The sequence below is a fragment of the Danio rerio genome, chromosome 4 (genome assembly GCF_049306965.1).
Source record: "Danio rerio strain Tuebingen ecotype United States chromosome 4, GRCz12tu, whole genome shotgun sequence".
Taxonomy (NCBI): Eukaryota; Metazoa; Chordata; class Actinopteri; order Cypriniformes; family Danionidae; genus Danio; species Danio rerio.
This window is the reverse complement of record NC_133179.1, coordinates 66,889,971-66,909,158: the sequence shown is the minus strand read 5'-3', so window position 1 is coordinate 66,909,158 and position 19,188 is coordinate 66,889,971. Positions and strand designations below refer to the sequence as shown.

The 19,188-nt window shown below is 38.1% G+C and overlaps 1 protein-coding gene and 4 non-coding genes across 5 annotated transcripts in view; 4 read left to right on the top strand and 1 right to left on the bottom strand.

Moving 5' to 3' along the window:
* The window catches only part of LOC108182721 (uncharacterized), a 162,499-nt gene that overhangs the window by 87,427 nt on the left and 55,884 nt on the right, over positions 1-19,188 (top strand). The gene's annotated exons all lie outside the window — the stretch shown is intronic.
* Positions 422-493, top strand: trnap-ugg (transfer RNA proline (anticodon UGG)). The gene has a single exon. It is a non-coding gene; the product is annotated as a tRNA-Pro (tRNA).
* Positions 2,013-2,089, top strand: trnap-ugg (transfer RNA proline (anticodon UGG)). The gene has a single exon. It is a non-coding gene; the product is annotated as a tRNA-Pro (tRNA).
* On the top strand, positions 6,616-6,689 carry trnat-cgu (transfer RNA threonine (anticodon CGU)). The gene has a single exon. It is a non-coding gene; the product is annotated as a tRNA-Thr (tRNA).
* Positions 15,223-15,295, bottom strand: trnar-ccg (transfer RNA arginine (anticodon CCG)). The gene has a single exon. It is a non-coding gene; the product is annotated as a tRNA-Arg (tRNA).

The window sequence follows — 19,188 nt, the reverse complement described above, 5'->3', positions numbered from 1 at the left end:
CCCAGACGAGTTCTTGCAGTTATTCTGTTGTTTTACAGGGCATTATGGCTTTCATAAAAAACGTTTTTCGAAGAATTCCAGTTTGTCAGCAGATAGTGTCGCCACATAAAATATTTCTTGCATAGTGGCTTGCTGTTCTAGGAGTTTGATTCTCGTTCATGCCATGAGAAATCCTAGGTTCAAATTTCAGTTGAACCCTTACAGTTGTCTTTTGTTTTGTAAGGGCGTTGTGGCTTACACAGAGGCCTTTTTCTGAGAATGCCGGTTTGTCAGCAGATAGTGTTGCCATGTAAAGTTACTGTTTTGCAGTGGCTCGTTGGTCTAGGGGTATGATTCTGGCTTAGGGTGCCCTTGATTCGTCAGAGAAAGTTTTCTGACTATCTGATGCTTCTGATGCCATGTGAAATATTATCACAGTAGTGGCTCGTTGGTCTAGGGGTATGATTCTCGCTTTGGGTGTGAGAGGTCCTGGGTTCAAATCCCGGACGAGCCCTTGCAGTTATTTTGTTGTTTTACAGGGCATTATGGCTTTCATAAAAAACATTTTTCGAAGAATTCCAGTTTGTCAGCAGATAGTGTCGCCACATAAAACATTCTTTTGCATAGTGGCTTGCTGGTCTAGGAGTATGATTTTCGTTCATGCAATGAAAAATCCCAGATTCAAATTTTGGTTGAGCCCTTACAGTTGTCTGCTGTTTTGTAAGGTCGTTGTGGCTTACACAGAGGCCTTTTTTCTGAGAATGCCAGTTCGTCAGCAGATAGTGTTGCCATATAAATTTGCTGTTTTGCAGCGGCTCGGTGGTCTAGGGGTATGATTCTCACTTAGGGTGCCCTTGATTCGTTAGGGAAAGATTTCTGACTATCTGACGCCTTGTGAAATTCTCTCAATTTAGTGGTTCATTGGTCTATCTGTATGATTCTCGCTTCGATTGCGAGAGGACCCGGGTTCAATTCTCGGATGAGCCCTTGCAGGTGTTATGTGTTTTACAGGGCACTATGTCTTTCATTAAAATGTCTTTCGAAGAATTTCAGTTTGTCAGCAGATAGTGTCGCCACATAAAACATTCCTTTGCATAGTGGCTTGCTGGTCTAGGAGTTTGATTCTCGTTCATGCCATGAAAAATCCTAGGTTCAAATTTCAGTTGAACCCTTACAGTTGTCTTTTGTTTTGTAAGGGCGTTGTGGCTTACACAGAGGCCTTTTTTCTGAGAATGCCGGTTTGTCAGCAGATAGTGTTGCCATGTAAAGTGGCTGTTTTGCAGTTGCTCGTTGGTCTACGGGCTTGATTCTCGCATAAGGAGCGAGAGGTCCCGTTTTCAAATCCTGGACGAACCATTGCAGAAGTCCTGGGTCCAAATGAAGCAACTGTTCATTTGGACCCAGTTCATTTTAAGTGTTGCCATATAAAGTTGCTGTTTTGCAGTGGCTCGGTGGCTCTGTGGTCTAGGGGTATGATTCTCACTTAGGGTGCCCTTGATTCGTTAGGGAAAGATTTCTGACTATCTGACGCCTTGTGAAATTCTCTCAGTTTAGTGGTTCATTGGTCTATCTGTATGATTCTCGCTTCGATTGCGAGAGGACCCGGGTTCAATTCTCGGATGAGCCCTTGCAGGTGTACTGTGTTTTACAGGGCATTATATCTTTCGTAAAAACGTCTTTCAAAGAATTCCACTTTGTCAGCAGATAGTGTCGCCACATAAAATATTTCTTGCATAGTGGCTTGCTGGTCTAGGAGTATGATTCTCGTTCATGCCATGAGAAATCCTAGGTTCAAATTTCAGTTGAACCCTTACAGTTGTCTTTTGTTTTGTAAGGGCGTTGTGGCTTACACAGAGGCCTTTTTCTGAGAATGCCGGTTTGTCAGCAGATAGTGTTGCCATGTAAAGTTACTGTTTTGCAGTGGCTCGTTGGTCTAGGGGTATGATTCTGGCTTAGGGTGCCCTTGATTCGTCAGAGAAAGTTTTCTGACTATCTGATGCTTCTGACGCCATGTGAAATTTTATTACAGTAGTGCCTCGTTGGTCTAGGGGTATGATTCTCGCTTTGGGTGTGAGAGGTCCTGGGTTCAAATCCCGGACGAGCCCTTGCAGGTGTCATGTGTTTTACAGGGCACTATGACTTTCATTAAAATGTCTTTCGAAGAATTCCAGTTTGTCAGCAGATAGTGTCGCCACATAAAACATTCCTTTGCATAGTGGCTTGCTGGTCTAGGAGTATGATTTTCGTTCATGCAATGAGAAATCCAAGATTCAAATTTCGGTTGAGCCCTTACATTTGTCTGCTGATTTGTAAGGTCTACGGGCTTACACAGAGGCCTTTTTTCTGAGAATGCCAGTTCATCAGCAGATAGTTTTGCCATGTAAAGTGGCTGTTACAGTAGCTAGTTGGTTTAGGGGTATGATTCTCGCTTAGGGTGCCACTGATTCGTTAGAGAAAGTTTTCTGACTATCTGATGGTTCTGACGCCATGTGAAGTTTTATAAATGTAGTGGCTCGTTGGCCCAGGGGTATGATTCTCGCTTTGGTTGAGAGAGGTCCCGGGTTCATATCCCGGACGAGCCCTTGCAGGTATCATGTGTTTTACAGGGCACTATGACTTTCATTAAAATGTCTTTCGAAGAATTCCAGTTTGTCAGCAGATAGTGTCGCCACATAAAACATTCCTTTGCATAGTGGCTTGCTGGTCTAGGCGTATGATTTTCGTTCATGCAATGAGAAATCCCAGATTCAGATTTCGGTTGAGCCCTTACACTTGTCTGCTGTTTTGTAAGGTCGTTGTGGCTTACACAGAGGCCTTTTTTCTGAGAATGCCAATTTGTCAGCAGATAGTGTTGCCATATAAAGTTGCTGTTTTGCAGTGGCTCGTTGGTCTAGGGGTATGATTCTCACTTAGGGTGCCCTTGATTCGTTAGAGAAAGATTTCTGACTATCTGACACCTTGTGAATTTCTCCCAATTTAGTGGCTTGTTGGTCTATAGGTATGATTCTCGCTTCGGTTGCGAATGGTCTCAGGTTCAATTCCTGGACGAGCACTTGCAGGTGTCCTGTGTTTTACAGGGCATTATGTCTTTCGTAAAAACGTCTTTCAAAGAATTCCAATTTGTCAGCAGATCGTGTCGCTACATAAATATTTCTTGCATAGTGGCTTGCTGGTCTAGGACTATGATTCTCGTTCATGCCATGAGAAATCCTAGGTTCAAATTTCAGTTGAACCCTTACAGTTGTCTTTTGTTTTGTAAGGTCGTTGTGGCTTACACAGAGGCCTTTTTTCTGAGAATGCCGGTTGGTCAGTAGATAGTGTTGCCATCTAAAGTTGCTGTTTTGCAGTGGCTCGTTGGTATAGGGGCATGATTCTTGCTTCGGGTGCGAGAGGTCCTGTGTTCATATACCAGACGAGCCGTTGCAGTTGTCTAGTGTTTTACAGGGCATTATGTCTTTCGTAAAAATGTCTTTTGAAGAATTCCAGTTTGTCAGCAGATAGTATTGCCATGTAAAGTGGCTGTTTTGCAGTAGCTTGTTGGTCTACGCGCTTGATTCTCGCATAAGGTGCGAGAGGTCCCGTTTTCAAATCCTGGACGAACCATTGTAGAAGTCCTGGGTCCAAATGAAGCAAAAGCCCGGCTTCAATGTTTGTTAGATAAGGATTTCTGACCATATGTTGCTTCTGAAGTCTTGTGAAATATTCAAGCTTTTGTGGTTTGTTGGTGTAGGAGTATGAATCTCGCTTAGGGTGCCCTTGATTCCCTTTAGAGAAAGATTTCTGTCTATTTGATGCTTCTGACGCCATGTGAAATCCTAGCACTTTAGTGGCTCATTGGTCTAGGGGTGTGATTCTCGCTTCCGGTGTGAGAGGTCCCAGGTTCAAATACCGGATGAGACCTTGCAGGTGTCCTGCGTTTTACAGCACATTATGTCTTTCATAAAAATGTCTTTCGAAGAATTCCAGTTTGCCAGCATATAGTGTCGCCACAAAACATTACTAGTGGCTTGCTTGTCTAGGAGTATGATTCTCGTTCATTCCGTGAGAAATAACATGTTAAAATTTCGGTTGAGCCATTCAGCATATAGTGTTGCCCTGTAAAGTTGCTGTCTGAGAGAACTATGCTTTTAAGCCAGGGGTCACCAAACTTGTTCCTGGAGGTCTTAAAATGACAACCAAAGAGGTTGTTTCCAGTTTTTTCCAGTTGTTTACACACATTTTCTGAAAGCATGTCTCATATTGTCAGAACTCTACACACAAATCACAAAACACACACACATTGGGCAAAACTCTTCAATTCTTCTGCAAAATGAAATTATAAGTTCAAAACAATGTGATTTCTTCTCAAAAAGGTATTTTGTTTTCAAATGACACACACAAGCCATCACATTAATAGATATTCATAAGATCAGTTGAACACTAATGTGCTTAATGTAAAACACTATGACCACTTCTTCTCTATTCATCATAATGACTTTCTGTAAGCCTTCTTCTGTTCAGTGTTACACTTACTACAGACAGTACATAGACCTACAGAAGTGCATTGTAAAATTTTTCGAAAATTGTTTTAATACAAAACAAACAAATACCAAATATATTTTACTGTATTTTCCTCACAAAAACAGCGTACACAGTGTTCATCCCAACCAACACAAAGTTGCAGAAAATGTGGTCTACATATACCATCAACAGAAGTATTTACTAAATACAGTTACAGTAAAAAAAATAAATAAATAAATAAACAGCTATACTGCATTCTCTTTTCTGTATTGGTGTGGCCAAGCAGTGGGGCAAATGTCACCTTGCATGGCAAATCCAGCCACGAAAAGCATCAACTGCTATAGCTTGGAGAAGGGGTATACATGTGTTTGGATTTCGGTCATACACTTTTCATCTCCAGGCAGGAAAAAAATCCTCAATAGGTTTGAGGAATGGAGAATATGGAGGGGGAGATAAACAACTTAAAAACATGGGTGTGCAGTCAACTAGTTGTGAATCAGATGAGCTCTTAAATGTAACTCATTTTGTCGCACTATCCATTATGCCTCAAAGCTATACAGTTTTATAATTAATTTCATTAATCTCTATAAAAAAAGCACACGCACCACCTGAACTAAGGCGCTGCTGGGATTTGAGCCCAGGATCTCCTGTTTACAAGGCATTTTGACCAGCTAAGATACAGCGCCACAAAAATTAATTGTAAGAGACATTTGCCCGATAACAAAAATCGAAGAAGAAATAAATACACAACAAAAACCAGCATGTCAGGATGCAGAAAATGCTGACAAGACGGACGTGGTCTTTTAGAGTCTGGATGATCATGTCTCAAACCTGACCGCTAACCTGGCCTCTGTTAAAGATCAAAGCAAAAAATGCATTATTTTATTTTTATTTAATCTACCCTTAATCATGTGTTAATTGTTTTTTGGAATATCCAGTTTCATTACATCCAAACCATCTGTCAGCTCGGAAAATGGAAATCATTTAATCTAAGATAATGGATAGCGCATTGGACTTCTTGGCTGTGAACTGAGTCATTTAAAGGTTTTGAGTTCAAGTCCCACCAGCGTTGCAAGCTTTGCCCTTTTTCTTCACTGACTTAGGAGTGGTGCATTTCCAACATTTTTGACATCTGTCCATCCTGTTCTGCTTTTTAATTTCATTGCGCAGTGCAGGCTCAGATACTAGGGGTACTCTACAATGAAGCCGATGACTTAATTGAGCTGTTTTAAATAAGGGAGATTAGAAAACGGTGTAGGGCCAAGTAAGCTTAAGGAATGACTCAAAGGCAACCTGTGGTTTTGGGCAAAAGTGTCTACCACCTATTGTTGAGATCACGCCTTTTGGAATCGTCGTACAAGAGCCTCTTTATGCATGTGCAAAGTAACTAAGTAGAAAGCATAGTAAATTTTGCTTTTCCCCCACTGTCTTAGATGAAACTGCGTTTGGAAGTATCGTATCCAGAGGTTTTTTCTTTTAGTGTTGAGACTAAGTTGGCCAGAGCACCTGTCTTAGGAACAGCAGGTCCTAGGTTCAAATCCAAATTGCACCTTTCCCTCAGATTTCCATTTTCCAAGCTGAATCTGGGTTTGGATGTAATGAAACTGGAGATTCCAAAAAACACCTGACACATGATTAAGGGTAGATTAAATAAAAATAAATTAATGCATTTTTTGCTTTGATCTTGAAAAGAGGCCAGGTTACTGGTCAGGTTTGAGACATAATCATCCGGACTCTAAAAGACCACGTCCATCTTGTCGGCATTTTCTGCATCCTGACATGCTGGTTTTTGTTGTGTATTGGTTTGTTCTTCTTCGTTTTTTGTTATCGGGCAAATGTCTCTTACGGTCATTCATTGTGGTGCTGTGGCTTAGCTGGTCGAAGCGCCTCTCTTGTAAACAGGAGATCCTGGGCTTGAATGATCCTGGGCTAAATTGATCCAGGGCTAAATTGATCCAGGTGGTGAATGCGCTAGTTTTATAGAGCTTACCGGAATGAATTATAAAATTGTATAGCTTTGAGGCCTAATGAATAGTGCGACAAATAGACTTAAACAACCTCTTTGATTGCCATTTTAGACTTGCTGTCTTTTTTTAGTCTCTGTGTGCAAAACCGTCTTGCCTTCTTTTCAGCTTTGGTGCTGTGGCTTAGTTGGTCAAAGCGCCTGTCTCGTAAACAGGAGATCCTGGGTTCAAGTCCCAGCAGTGCCTAATGTACATGTGCCAGCGTTGCTTTTTCTTAAGAGTTACGAGTGTTTACGCAGCGGGATGTTTAGCAGTCGGTTTCTAAACAAAACTCAAATCCTTAAGAACGCTACACGTTTAAGAGGACTTTGGACGATGGCTTTATATAGCATAATGTGGTAATGCCTAACCAATTGGACTTTAATATTTCAAGTCCAGACATTCACACATGCAGCGCTGCCATTGTTAGTTTTTTTTTTCTTTTTTCGATTAAACAATTAGCCCTTGTCAACATCGTTTGACCCTGTGGCTTAGTTGGTCAAAGCGCCTGTCTAGTAAACAGGAGATCCTGAGTTCAAATCCCAGCAGTACTTTGTCTGCAGTTGGCTGTTCTTTCATGAGCCAGAGAGTCCCAAAAAGTGCTTTTTTTGGTGCAGTCTCTGTGGTGCAATGGATAGCGCATTGGACCTCTAGGCTGTGAGCTGAGCCATTCAAAGGTTGTAGGTTCGAGTCCCACAAGAGTGTCAAGCTTTGACCCTTTTCTTCACTGACTTAAGGTGTGGTGCGTTTCTAACATTTTAGGCATCTGTCCATCCCGTTTTGCTTCTTTCTTTAATTGCGCAGTGCAGGCTCAGATACTAGGGGTACTCTACAATGAAGCCGATGACTTAATTGAGCTGTTTTAAATAAGGAAGATTATAAAACGGTGCAAGGCCGAGTGGACTTAAGGAATGACTCGAAGGCAACCTGTGGTTTAGGGCAAAAGTGACCGCCACCTATTGTTAAGATCACACCTTTTGGATTTGTCATACAAGAGCCTCTTTATGCATGTGCAAAGTAACTGAGTTGAAAGCATAGTAAATTTTGCTTCCCCCCACTGTCTTAGATGAAACTGCGTTTGGAAGTATCGTATCCACAGTTTTTTTCTTTTAGTGTTAAGACTAACGGCTGTTTCAAACCGCAAGCGCCAGCAGCGCGTGTTTTTTCGGCGTCCATGTTAACAGATTAGAGCTTTCATACTGCACGCAACAGCAGCGCGTCAGAGCGAGGCGTGAGCGTCGCTGAAGCAGCAGTGCAGCGATAGTTTTGGCGCCGGGTCTATTTTTGACGCGCTGATCACGCTCAATTAAAGTGACAGTGCATTGATAATGACCAAAACACAATGAATGACAGTAAAAAAGTAGCAATTGTTCCCAATAAATGCCTTAATAATGTCAACTGATTTATATATAGTCAGTTGTAACCCAGGTTACTAGTGGGTAGTACACAGCAATAGAGCAAATAGAAACACCCTTATAAATATGAAAAAAAAACATTGGCAGAATACTCGATTAAATAATATATATTAAAATTATTTATTTATATAAATAATTCATAATCGAGTATTAAACAGCATTCAAGGGAATAGTGCTTTAGAATAACATCATCGTGCCTTACACTATAGCAGATCAGATTTACAAACAATAACAAATCTCTCTTGTCTGTTAGCTTGTGTTTACCGTTGCTATGGTGATTCAGTGTTCGCAAGGGAATGCAGAGATGTAAGTTTTTAAATTAATAACAGTAGAAAACTATTAGATATATATCAAGGCCTCAAGGCTCTGTTCTTGGGCCACTTCTCTTCTCAGTCTACACATCATCTATAGGACCAGTCATCCAGAGACATGGATTCTCCTACCACTGCTATGCTGATGATACCCAGCTATACCTCTCTTTTCATCCTGATGATCCCTCGGTTCCAGCTCGCATCTCAGCCTGCCTGTTGGATATTTCACACTGGATGAAAGATCATCATCTTCAGCTGAACCTCGCAAAAACGGAAATTCTTGTAGTTTCTGCTAACCCGACTCTACACCATAATTTTTCAATCCAGATGGATGGGGCAACCATTACTGCATCCAAAATGGTGAAAAGCCTTGGAGTAACGATTGATGACCAACTAAACTTCTCTAAACACATTTCTAGAACTGCTCGATCGTGCAGATTCGCACTCTATAACATCAGAAAGATCCAACCCTTCTTTTCTGAACATGCAGCTCAACTCCTTGTTCAAGCTCTTGTTCTCTCCAAACTGGATTACTGCAACTCTCTACTAGCTGGGCTTCCAGCTAACTCTATCAAGCCTCTTCAACTGCTCCAGAATGCAGCAGCACGAGTGGTCTTCAATGAACCGAAACGAGCACATGTCACTGCGCTGCTAGTCCGTTTGCACTGGCTGCCAGTTGCTGCTCGCATCAAATTCAAAGCTCTGATGTTTGCCTACAAAGTGACTTCTGGCCTTGCTCCTTCTTATCTGCTCTCACTTCTGCAGATCTATGTGCCCTCCAGAAACTTGCGTTCTGTGAACGAACGCCGCCTCGTGGTTCCATCCCAAAGAGGGAAGAAATCACTTTTGCGAATGCTCACGCTCAATCTGCCCAGTTGGTGGAATGAACTCCCTAACTGCATCAGAACAGCAGAGTCACTCGCTACTTTCAGGAAACGACTAAAAATTCAACTATTTAGTCTCCACTTCACTTCCTAATCTGCAATTGCCTCTCTGAATATCACACTAACTGTACCCACAAAAAAAAAATACTAATACTACTAATACTTCCCTTCTTAGACTTTACAGACCTGAAACTTGCCTACAGCACTTATTCATTGTTGCTCTTAGTTGTGCAAATTGCTTCCTTGTCCTCATTTGTAAGTCGCTTTGGATAAAAGCGTCTGCTAAATGACTAAATGTAAATGTAAATATATATTTTAATGTTTTAAATGTGTATTAACTGTGAAAATTGACCATTAATAAGATGCTGAAATGATTTCTATCATATACTTTTAATGAAGGATTGAGAGAAAAAAACACGATTTGTATCTGTGAGTGAAATCTGCACATAAGTGCCACCTGGAGTTTTCCTGGTTTTTCACTTTGATTTTGAATGATTTTCTTGGTGAGTTCGTGGTTTTTTTTTATTTTTTTTTATTGTTTTAGTTATAACATGATTTAAACTAGTGTCAAAAATGTGTTTCATCAATTAACCATTTGTTTGGTCTAGTAAAAACACAGTATTATACACAGTATTATACAAGTGATTGTGTAAAGTTTAAGTGAGAGAGTTTAAGTAAAATGCTGTCATTTGTAAAAAGAAAATGCCAAATAGGAGAAAGAAATAGGAAAAACACAGAAATTCAGCAGAGAGAAGCATATACATGGTCATTTATTGTTGCTGTTTATTTACAAATGTGTTAAGCTGAGATAATGCATACGCTGTAAAATGCTAATGGTTTTTTTCTCCCCTTTGTTTGTTTGCTTGTGCATCTTCTTCTGGTTTTTCATCGGTGAGATGTTCTATTGAAGTCAGTTGCTGAATGTGATCTGCTCTGCATTCAAATTAATTGACGTGTGAACTCTTTTCTGGATTTGGATTGTCTCAACTTCCATCGGTGCGTGTCTAATTGTGGAGTTGGACTGGCGAGCCTCCCATTAAGTGGATTTTTTGGATACACCTGTTGGAAAGATACAAAGTGAAACCTATTCAGCGTCATGGTAGGAGTGTAAATTTACAGCACACTCACAAGTGCAACATCCTGGATCTCTGGAACTGAATGTGCAACCTAGTTGTTTTGCAAAAGAATCTTTTTGAGTGTTCATCACCTGTACTGGACTTTTGGGAAAATTTGAAATGTTTTAAGTAAATGTTTTATTTTCATTTTTATTTTATTTGTACATTGTTTCAATGGAGTGTTCATTTGTTGCAATTTTTGAAGCTTTTTAGAGAGAAGTTAATTGGTTTAAGAAGGGAAACCTTGATTATATATTAAATAATAAAACAATTTTAATATTGTACTATTAAGAGGGTTTTGGACGATGGCATTATATAGCATGGTATGGTGATGCGTAACCAATTGGACTTTAAAATTTTTAAGTCTAGACATTCAAACATGCAGTGCTATCGTTTTTACCGTTTCTTTTTTCGATTAAACAATTACCCCCTGTCTGGTTTTGTGGCTTAGTTGGTCAAAACACCTGTCTAGTAAACAGAATATCCTATGTATGAATCCCAGCAGTACTTTATCTGCAGTGAGCTGTGCTTTTATGGGCCAGAGAGTACCAAAAATTGCTTTCTGTGCAACAGTGCTAGAGGCAGGAGCTCTGTGGTGCAATGGATAGTGCATTGGACTCCTAGGCTGTGAGCTGAGGCCAGTGCGAGCCAGGACGAGCCGGGGCAATTGCCCAGGAGGTTAAGCAGTGAGGCCGAAATCATGTTGCGTTTCCACTGTTGGGCTAGTAGCTCGCAGCACGTCACGCAAACCCCGCCCCATAACATCCCCCGAATCAAACGTCACACAACCCACCCACTTCAGCGGGAATCAGGCAGATAATGCACACCATCACATCCTCACGAAACCATTCAAATAAAGACAACTGAAACAAACAATTGACACGTTACTGTACAACATTACATTTTATGTCTATATGCACATGCCTGTGTGTTCTCATTCATCATATTCATTTACTCACCGACCGACTGAATTTGAAACTAATTTTCATGTGAAGCAACACGCCCCTTCAGCTACTCCAGAACGCAGCAGCATGAGTGGTCTTTAATGAATTGAAAAGAGCACATGTCACTCCGCTACTCACCCGTTTGCACTGGCTGCCAGTTGCTGCTCGCATCAAATTCAAAGCTCTGATGTTTGCCTACAAAGCAACCTCTGGCTTTGCTCCCTCTTATCTGCTCTCACTTCTGCAGATTTATATGCCCTCAAGAAACTTGCGTTCTGTGAATAAACGTCGCCTCGTGGTTCCATCCCAAAGAGGGAAGTAATCACTTTCCCGAACTCTCGCATTCAATCTGCCCAGTTGGTGGAATGAACTCCCTAACTGCAACAGAACGGCAGAGTCACTTGCTGTCTTCAAGAAACGACTAAAAACTCAACTATTTAGTCTCCTCTTCACTTCCTAATCTGCAATTGCCTCTAGCTATACCACTAACTGTACTCAAAAAAAAAAAAAAAATTCTTACATTACTAATGCTTTCCTTCTTAGACTTTACAGACCTGAAACTTGCCTACAGCACTTATTTATTGTTGCTCTTATAGTTGTGTAAATTGCTTCCTTGTCCTCATTTGTTAGTCGCTTTGGATAAAAGCGTCTGCTAAATGACTAAATATAAATGTAAAACAACGAGCTGTGTACACGCCCTTAAAATGACACATTATAACACATTATAATAAAAAAATCTGGATTGTGTTTTGAACTGAACCTAAACTGGCACACTCAGAAGAACCATAATAATGTTAAATCATAAAAAAAGGGGTAAACTATGTGACTGTCAGGGTTCGGGAAGGATGAGGGAGCGAGGACTCAAGTGCAAACAATAATTGGGTTTTATTAATAATAAAGTACACATAAAACAAAAAGGCAAAACAAACAACCCCGAGGGGGAAAAACTCTAATAAAACAAATAAACGAACAAACAAACTTGACTGGCTGGACAAGACAGGGCTGGACACAACAGGACAGGAAACTATCAACGACGAACTGGCAAAGGACTGAAAACATGAGGGGGGTTATAAAGCAAAAAGTAAATTGACACACAGGTGAACATGACAAACTAATAATGAGTAAACAAGGAGGGTGGGACTAGACAATAGACGGGAGAGCGCATGACACAGAGAGACAATACAAGCCATGCGCTCACATAACACAACACTGAAGCACACGACAAAAGCACGTGACCACAATGTAAACACAGAGCCACGTGCTTTGACAAGAGACGCAAGACACGAGCACACGATGAATGAAAACACTCACCGTGCGCTCACACACGCAGCGTGCATGCTTCATCCCAGCGCCAACCAAAACCGAAACCAACAAGATTGAGACGCTGGGAATGAAACACCACGCTGCTGACAGACGAAAACACAAACACGAGTACAAGAGCGCACGCGTCTGAGGGAACATAGAAACAGGACCAGACATGGGTAGTGTCAGAGCTCTGCCACCAAAACTAGAATTTACAAGACCAGAGTGGCAGAACCCTGACAGTGCCCTTTAAGCAATGTGTTAACTTTATTAATTATTCAATAATCATCAAGATTGATAAAAAAAGTTCAATACAGACAGCAGTGAACCTGTGCACACACACACACATCAGTGAACATGTACACACACACAGTTGGTCCAGTAGGCCTACATACTGTATCTACCTTGGAAGAAGTGATATGGTTCTTAAAGTTTTGTTTTACGTATGGAGCCTGATTGAATTTTATTATAGTGTCTTCGTAAAAACATCTGTCCATAATTCCTAAAAATAGAATATATATATATATATATATATATATATATATATATATATATATATATATATATATATATATATATATATATATATATATAAATAAAGAAACTGCAAAGAAACGATTCAATCATATTAAAGAGATTTTAACTAATCTTCTAACACAACTAGCGGTCCAGGTCCCTGATGGAATATGGCTCCCCAGACATGAATTTTTACTGGATGCTTTGCTTTCAGTTTCACAACATGGCGGTTTATTAATAGGGTATGTCCTATTAATAAATTTATAGGACATGTAAGCTCGTATAAAGCAAATAGCCTAAATAAAGAGATGCATGGATTAATGCAAATAAATAAATCTTTTCATTATGGCATAGTTCAAAATGGCTTACCTGGCTTTTCCATAGGTCCACCTGAGTTGTTTTACTGGTTTTCTAATATTGCAGACTGATGCTTTTAAGTGTATTCTAAACAGAAGCTCACTCTGAATCTTTTTAGCAGATCGCTCATTGTCCTTGTGCAGTTTTTCGTCAATCGTTTTAAGTGCAGCACTATACAACAAACACATACAATAATTTTATTAATTAATTTTATTAACATTTTGACATAAGTGTTGCTGAATACTTGATTTGACAAGATGATAATACACAATACCTGTTCATTTTCCTTGCCTTGCAGTTGTTTTTCTAGGAAGGCCTACAGGGCTTTAATGTCTATAGTATCGTCTTATAGTGGTGTTGGAGACGTGCACACCCGACTGCAACAGGAAAGCCCTGATGTCAGCAAGAGAGTGCTTTGATGTGTTGATGCATCAGTTTTTTTTTCATTGCAATAACTGGTTGAAATGATCTGTAATTAAATCTATAGTGGACCTTCAAAGACAACCCAGATGTGACTTGAACCCACAATACCCAACTCCAGAGGCTGATGCCTTATCCACAAGGCCACTCTCATTAACATGAAATCACAACCTTTCTGCTGCTATTTTCTTGTTTGCATTTCATTATCATCCACCTAACATGAGACCATTAGTTGAAAGCCACGGGGTACTTGAAGTCAAGATCTCCATTACCAGAGCTTTTCAGAACCTTTGATGTTTGTAAAGTGATTGGATAATTTAAGCAAGATTGGATAAATCTTTATTGAAGTGTGCAGCAAGTCTGAGAATTTGAAGCTAACTATTGACCTCAGATCATCACGCCTAAGGTTTGAGGGGACAAGTGAGGATTTTTTCCACACAATTTATATTTAACCCAACAAACACAACCCAAATGGGACTTAAACCCACAATTCCCAGCTTCGAACGCTGATGCATTATCCATTAGGCCACTGGGCCAATACTAGCATTTGCCATATCTGTTGTACGGTTTAGGAAGTTCTTGTAACTCAGAAAACAGCACTTTAGGATCCCTATACCATATTTCATTCTGACGATCTGGTGTGTACACCTAATGACAAAACAGCTTCTCTGAAGAGTTTTCAATTGTCATGTCTTTTTGACCTAAGGGTATGAACCTAGCTTTTTGAAAGCCACAATGGATTGTGCTGCACAGCCAACTTAAAAGGAACTGCGTCAAAGACAACCCAGGTGGGACTCGAACCCACAATCCCCAGCTTCGAAGGCTGGTGCCTTATCCATTAGGCCACTATGCTGTTTCTATACTGCCTGTGAACTGTAACATGAATCCAGGGAGTTGCTGACACACATAACAAAAACTACATGAACAAAAAGTAGATTGGACCGGTTTTACAGAAATTTTTTTTGTTTGACACTGCAGAGTGTTTCTACTGGGCTCATTGGTCTAGGGGTATGATTCTTGCTTTGGGTGTGAGAGGTCTTGGGTTCAAATCCTGAACGAGCCCTACATCTTTCACAGAAAAGCAGTGATGCTTTGGTGTTAGTTGTAGAAACTTTAGTTAATAAAGATTTAGTGGATTTCAGATCTAAATTAGTCTAACCTGTACAATAATACAGACAAAAAAGGAGCCGGAATGATTCGGTGGTTAGAATTGTTTATGGATCTTGAACAACGTACCAGCTTAATATGTAAGCATCATCTTTGTGTTTGTACACAGTCTCTTCTCTGTAGGCACCATGCAGGCTTCAAAATGGCCATTTGCGTTAGGTATCTCGTTACCCTTTTAGTCATAACAGGTAGTATGGAATGCCAATGAAGGAAGTTAATGACACGCAAACACATCTCAAGAAGGTTTTCACAGCTACTGTGTTTCATCCACCAAACACTGATCTCAAGTTAAAGGGAGATTTTCAAGAAGGACCCAGGTGGGACTTAAACCCACAATCCCCAGCTCCGGAGGCTGATGCCTTATCCATTAGGCCACTGGGCCATGTCACCAATCTTCTATCAAGGATCTCTTGTATGCCTTCAACAAGATGCTACCGCATGGAAAACTGCACTTTAGGATCTCGATGACAGCTTGCATTCTATCAAATAAGAACTAATGGCCAAACATTTTCTTTCTTTCTAGTGTATAGTGTGACTGGTCTTGAGAGTTTCGAATTCCAGTCAAGGCCACTCTCATTAACTTGAAATCACAACCTTTCAGCAGCTTTTTTCTTGCTTGCATTTCATCATCATCCACCTAACATGAGACCGTCAATTGAGAGCCATGGGGTACTTGAAGTCAAGATCTCCATTCCCAGAGCTTAGCAGAACCTTTTAGGTGTGTAACGTGACAGTGAGATTCAAGCAAGATTGAATGAATCCTAATTGAAGTGTGCAGCAAGTCTGAGAATTCGAAGCTAACTATTGCCCTCAGATCATCACACCTAAGCTTTGAGTAGACAAGTCAGGATTTTTTCACACAACTTAAATGTAACCTAACAAACACAACCCAAACAGGACTTGAATCCAAAATCCCCTGCTTCAACGAGTGATGCCTTATCCATTAAGCCACTGGGCCAATACTAGCATTTGCCATATCTGTTGTATGACTCCGGAAGTTCTTTTAACCTAGAAAACAGCACTTAAGGATCCCTATACCATATTGCATTCAGACGATCTGGTTTGTACACCTAATGACAAAACAGCTTCTCTGAAGAGTTTTCCATTGTCATATCTTTTTGACCTAAGGGTATGAACCTAGCTTTTGAAGGTCACACTGGATTGTGCTGCACAGCCAACTTAAAAGGAACTGCATCAAAGGCAACCCAGGTGGCCCATACTAAAAACAACAAGAACAAAAAGTATTTATAAAAAAGTAAGAATTTTTTTTGGCACTGCAGGGTCTTTCTTCAGGGCTCGTTGGTCAAGGGGTATGATTCTCGCTTAGGATGCGAGAGGTCCTGGGTTCAATCCCCCGACGAGCCCTACAGCTGTCACAGAAAAAGCAGTGGAACTTTGGCATTTCTACATTAATTGTAGCACCTTTTGCTGTGACTTTAGTTAATGAACATTTAGTGGACTTCTAATTTAAATTAGTTTAACATGTACAATTATACAGACAAAATCGTCTGCTACCCTCAGGCAGATGGTTCCGCAGCATCTGGTCACGCACCAGCCGGCTAAAGGAAAGTTTCTTCCCTCAGACTATCAGGCTGATGAACACTTAATACACAACACACAGACTCTTCCATACCCTCACTGCACACCATCGATATGTAGCATGCACTGACATTTAGCCAATCCATACTTGAAACAACACTGCCTGCAACTATGTGGACTCCTATTCATTGTACATATCGCTGTCAATTTCTCATTGTCATTTTATTTGTTATTTGTACTGTCATTGTATTTGCAATGTCATTTTTTTGCACTATCTGTATTTTTTACTGTTTGTACAGATAATTTTTTATGATTTTTGGTGAATTTTTCATTTCTCATGATTTTTTGGTGATTTTTCAAGATTTTTCATGATTTTTCAAGATTTTTTCATTTTTTATGATTTTTCGTGATTTTTTGTGATTTTTTCATTTTCCATTTTTCGTGATTTTCATGATTTTTTCATTTTTCATGATTTTTCGAAAATTTTTCATTTTTCGTGATTTTACGTTATTTTTTTTAAAAAATTCATTTTTCGTGATTTTTTGTGATTTTCCAAAAATTTTTCATTTTTTGTGATTTTTCAAAAATTGGATTTTTTGTTATTTTTCAAAAAAATTTCATGTCTTTCGATTTTTCAAAAAATTTTCATTTTTTGTGATTTATTGTGATTTTTCCATAAATTACATTTTTGTGATTTTTCAAAAAATTTTCATTTTTTGTGATTTTTTGCGATTTTTCAAAAAAAAATTTTTTTTAATTTTTTGTGATTTTTTGCGATATTTCAAAAAAAATTCTGTTTTTGATTTTTCAAAAAAAAATTTTTTTGCCATTTTTCACAAAAAAATCCATTTTTTTGTGATTTTTTGCAATTTTTCCAAAATTTTTCATTTTTTGTGATTTTTTGCGATTTTTCAAAAAAATTTCATTTTATGTGATTTTTCAAAAAAATTTCATTTTTTTGAGATTTTTCACAAATTTTTCATTTTTTGTGATTTTTCGTTATTTAAAAAAAAAAATCATTTTTCGTGATTTTTTGTGATTTTTCAAAAATCTTTCAAAAATTTTTCATTTTTTGTGATTTTTCAAAAATTGGATTTTTTGTTATTTTTCAAAAAAATTTCATTTTTTGCGATTTTTCAAAAATTTTTCATTTTTTGTGATTTATTGTGATTTTTCCAAAAATTAAATTTTTTGTGATTTTTCAAAAAATTTTCATTTTTTGTGATTTTTTGCGATTTTTCAAAAAAAAAAATTTTTGTGATTTTTCAAAAATTTTAATTTTTTGTGATTTTTTGCGATTTTTCAAAAAAAAATTATTTTGTGATTTTTCAAATAAAATTTTTTTTTTTGCAATTTTTCAAAAAAATTTCATTTTTTGTGATTTTTTGCAATTTTTCCAAAAATTTTCATTTTTTGTGATTTTTTGCGATTTTTCAAAAAAATTTCATTTTTTGCAATTTTTCAAAAAATGTTCATTTTTTGTGATTTTTCAAAAAAAATCATTTTTTGTGATTTTTTTTGCGATTTTTCAACAAAATTTCATTTTTTGTGATTTTTTAAAAAAATTTCATTTTTTGTGATTTTTCAAAAAATTTTCATTTTTTTGTGATTTTTCGCGATTTTTCAAAAAATTTTCATTTTTTCATTTTTTGTGATTTCAAAAAAAATTCATTTTTTTGTGATTTTTCAAAAAAAATTCATTTTTTGCGATTTTTCAAAAAAAATTCATTTTTTGCGATTTTTCAAAATTTTTTAATTTTTTGCGATTTTTCAGGAGCTGATGAAGAAGACAAGGCAGGAACTGATGAGGCTGATACAGGAGCCGATGAAGAAGCCAAGGCAGTAACTGATGAGGCTGATACAGGAGCTGATGAAGAAGCCAAGGCAGGAGCTGATTTTTTGCGATTTTTCAAAAAAAAAAAAAATTTTGTGATTTTTCAAAAATTTTAATTTTTTGTGATTTTTTGCGATTTTTAAAAAAAATATATTTTGTGATTTTTCAAAAAAAAAAATGTTTTTTGCGATTTTTCAAAAAAATTTCATTTTTTGTGATTTTTGGCAATTTTTCCAAAAATTTTCATTTTTTGTGATTTTTTGCGATTTTTCAAAAAAATTTCATTTTTTGTGATTTTTCAAAAAAATTTCATTTTTTGCGATTTTTCAAGAAATGTTCATTTTTTGTGATTTTTCAAAAAAAATTCATTTTTTGTGATTTTTTTGCGATTTTTCAACAAAATTTCATTTTTTTTGATTTTTCAAAAAATTTTCATTTTTTGTGATTTTTTGCGATTTTTCAAAAAATTTTCATTTTTTCATTTTTTGTGACTTCAAAAAATTTTCATTTTTTGTGATTTTTCAAAAAAAATTCATTTTTTGTGATTTTTCAAAAATTTTTCATTTTTTGCAATTTTTCAAAAATTTTTAATTTTTTGCGATTTTTCAGGAGCTGATGAAGAAGACAAGGCAGGAACTGATGAGGCTGATGCAGGAGCCGATGAAGAAGACTGGCCAGGAACTGATGAGGCTGATGCAGGAGCCGATGAAGAAGCCGAGGCAAAAACTGACGAGGCTGATGCAGGAGCCGATGAAGAAGACTGGCAAGGAACTGATGAGGCTGATGCAGGAGCCGATGAAGAAGACTGGCCAGGAACTGATGAGGCTGATGCAGGAGCCTCCAATAAAGAAGTCGATGCAGGAGCCTTCAACAAAGTAAGTATAATAGTTAAAACCTTTCAT